This window comes from Pinus tabuliformis, chromosome J, assembly GCF_031772625.1.
Source record: "Pinus tabuliformis cultivar Carrire ecotype Pingquan chromosome J, CPIR1, whole genome shotgun sequence".
Taxonomy (NCBI): Eukaryota; Viridiplantae; Streptophyta; class Pinopsida; order Pinales; family Pinaceae; genus Pinus; species Pinus tabuliformis.
The window spans coordinates 1,253,775,750-1,253,779,245 of record NC_142295.1 but is presented as its reverse complement, the minus strand read 5'-3'; the positions used below and the strand labels follow the sequence as shown (position 1 = coordinate 1,253,779,245).

Below are 3,496 nucleotides of genomic sequence, written 5' to 3'. Positions count from 1 at the left end.
CATTCGGGTACATATGCACTCTGCATATTCAGAATGGTCAACCATCCCAGTCCCAAATAAAAACCATAAACCTGCAAAAATCCTAACACCCTCCTATTTAATACTTAATTTCAAATCATTTTCCTGATTCAAGGTAAAAAGACTACTAGATTAACATAACCCCAACCCAGCTCATCTCCGAGCTCGAGTGGTACCACTTTGAGGCATGTCATAACCTCCTCGTGCAGGGGTGGGTCCAGCTCCATAAGGATTGCCATTCACAGGGGCAACTGGCATCTGTGGACCACCACCTCGAGGCACATCATATCCACCACGGCCAGCAACAGGCCCAACACCATAAGTCGCAGCACTCGCAGCATTAATAGGCATCTAAGAGCTTCCATAGCCATCTCCATACATATTTGGTCCAGCAGAATGGAAGGGAGCATCAGCATCATTAAAAGCAGCACCATAAGCCCCATGAACTCTCTTGTCAGTAGTTGCCAACTGAGCACGTAGCTTCTCCACTTCTCTTGCCATGGAAAGCAAGTTCGGATCAATGCTACAGAAGAGTAGTCACATATTTCGGAATTTTTCCACAAGTACATGATTAAGTCTCTTCTTACTTAGATCACATATCACATAATTCATTTTTATGTTACAGACATGAATTATAGATTTCGGTTTTGAGCATCGGCAGGCTGTCCAAGCGAGTGTGTTGTTGAAGAATGTCCACTGCTGCCAAATGAGCTTGCTCAAGAACATCACCATCAGTCTGAAGCCGAGCAATAGAAAATTCTGGAAGGTATCCTAACTATCGCGTGCCAAGCAAGCTTCCAGGACTGCGAAGACGGAGATCTGCTTCTGCCAATTCAAATCCATCCATTGACTGCTACAATATTTTCAGCCGCGGTAATCCAATTGCAGAGGATGAGACAAGTATACAAGTAGATTTTCCAATGCCCCTTCCAATACGACCTCTGAGCTGATGCAACTGTGCTATTCCAAACCTCTCAGCATTCATAATTACCATCATTGTTGCCTCAGGAATGTCAATTCCAACTTCAACCACCTGGGTTGAGAGCAAAACTTGTGTCTTTCCTTCTTTGAACTGTTGAATTGCTGCTTCTTTTTTCAGTATGATTCATACGACCATGAAGGAGACCACATTTGTAACCCTTAAAGACATTAGATATTTTATTGATTTCTGCAGCAGCTGCATGAAGTTCTGGAAGCTGTTCACTTTCATCTATTGCTGAGTAAACAAGAAAAACTCTTCCTCCTTTGTCAAGATCTTTCTGGACCATCTGTTATGTTTTAGTGAGCCCCTCTTTGTTTCCATGGAGTGCAAGTGTTTTCACAGGAATTCGACCTGGTGGAAGTTCATTTATCTTACTGAGTGACATATTTCCATGAAGAGCTAAAGCCATGGTCCTAGGAATTGGAGTGGCAGACATGACAAGAACATGTGGAGCAAAGAATGTCTTATTTGCAACCAACTGCCCATCTTCTAACTTGATGCCATTTGCAACTGACTTGTTCATAACTGTGCAAGCCTTGCTACTAAACCTTCCCTTTTGTTCCACTCCAAAGCGATGTTGTTCATCTATTACTGCAAAGCAAAGAGAGGCAAAGTTCACAGTTTCTGAAAACAATTTGGGTGTGCCTACTACCAATGCAATATCTCCCATCTCCAGTCCCTTCTGTATTAAACAAGCTTCCTTTAATGGAGTGGAACCAGTTAAAACAGCTACTGAAGGCCTGTCATCTTTGCTTATCCTCTCTAGAATAGAAATAATGTTCCCATGATGCTGCATTGCTAATAATTCTATTGGCACCATAAACGCTACCTTTCATATTTTCCATCATGTTGAAGTGTCGCTCTCTAAGGACTTGCTCTTCCTTATAAAGAACTTCCATCTCAGCTAATTGTTCAGCTTGTTTCTTCAAAAGTGAAGCAGTTTGTGCATTCTTCCTACAACAATCATTAGAAGTGGGCGCCTTCCATATTTGTCCATAATCAATGATGCGAACACCGCCAGCATCTGATGAAATCCTCTTTGCAATATTCTTTGCCAATTATGCTCCAACACATTATTACAAACTCTGTTTTCTAATTCCCTTTTTAAATTTGCTGATTTTGAATGAGGGATTTTTCTTTGTCTTCTTGCAGGGATAGGAGTTGATGAAACCATTGCCATTTGAAGAGCTAGAGAATTTGATACATATTCTAAAAAATACAGTTAATGATTTCTTCTTCAAAACAGGGTTTTGAAGAAGAATCAATCTCACATTTGACATACAAGACGGAGTCTAACAATGTGAACGATGTTTGTTTAACCATCGGAGTTGTTAGTGTCAGTCTTTGCAACCTTCCTCCAGTGATCAAACATGTTCTTAAAAAGTGATTTTAAGGTGTCAAGGTCAAATTTTGTCATTTCAGTGAGTCTTCAAACAAAATTTGGTCACTAGGCATTAGGTCTAGGGTTTGCTTTTACTCCTTTCAAAGTTGTCCAAATTTCATTCCATGTCACCATTCAGCTGAGTGCACTATCATGCATAGGGTTGTCATCATCATGTGAAGTTCCACTGGGTCATTTTACACCTTGTTCATGCTTCAGTTGCGCCTAGGTAAGGTTCATTTCCCTCTCCTAGGGTTTTGAAGGCAATTTCTCTTGGATGGTCAAATCGTCAGCAAAACTTGTATCCTGATGTTCATACACCTTCCCCTATCCTTAATGTAGCTTATTAAACACTTCCCATCACTGAGATCCCCCAAATTCCTCATTTTTGCACAAACCCTAGTTTCTTGCTACAACTTGGCAATTTTCTAGGCTAGACCTGTGTTTTTCCCTTCTGGACCCCTTCCCCTCACTCAATATTTTAAATTCCACTTTCCCCTACTACCTAAAATCCCTCCCTACTTCCCAAAATTTTCTCAAGAATTTAGAAGACCCTTATCCCCTTCATTTCGCTTCATTTCGACAAATCCCCTATTCCACACATCGGGATAGGTTTTACTCAAATGATGTTTCTGAGCAAGAAAAGATGAATTTTGGAAAAAAGAGAGAGGGTTTTGTCCAAAATAGGCCAAGGAAGAAAAAACTCCTTCACTTTTTACACAAGTGTCATGGTTTAGGAGAAATGTCAAAAACACAGTTGCCTCGAGAGAATTGATGCACCTCTGAAGTGACCTTGGGAAAATCAAGTTTTCTCCTAGCCTGGTTGGCCAAATGAATTTCTTGATAATTCAAATGATACCTAGACATGAAGGGATTTCCAATGAGCTATCATGAACTCAATTTGGAGTTTAGGAAGACCTTCAAAAGTTGACTGCAACAGCACTCTGCCTTTAGGCAGACTCATTTGGCACGTTTTGACTAGTCTTGGAAGACTTGATTTTTGACAGGGAAAATTAACTCAAAATTGAAAAATTCTGGTTGGGTTGGAAAATAGACTCAAAGACCTTTCCAAAGAGCTATCCTCCACCTAATTTTGAAATTGGGAAGGCCCCCAA

At 40.6% G+C, this 3,496-nt stretch overlaps 1 pseudogene; it reads right to left on the bottom strand.

Moving 5' to 3' along the window:
• Positions 1–369: 369 nt before the first annotated feature.
• Positions 370–1,820, bottom strand: LOC149231755 (ATP-dependent DNA helicase homolog RECG1, chloroplastic/mitochondrial pseudogene; annotated as a pseudogene).
• Between the last annotated feature and the right edge of the window lie 1,676 nt (positions 1,821–3,496).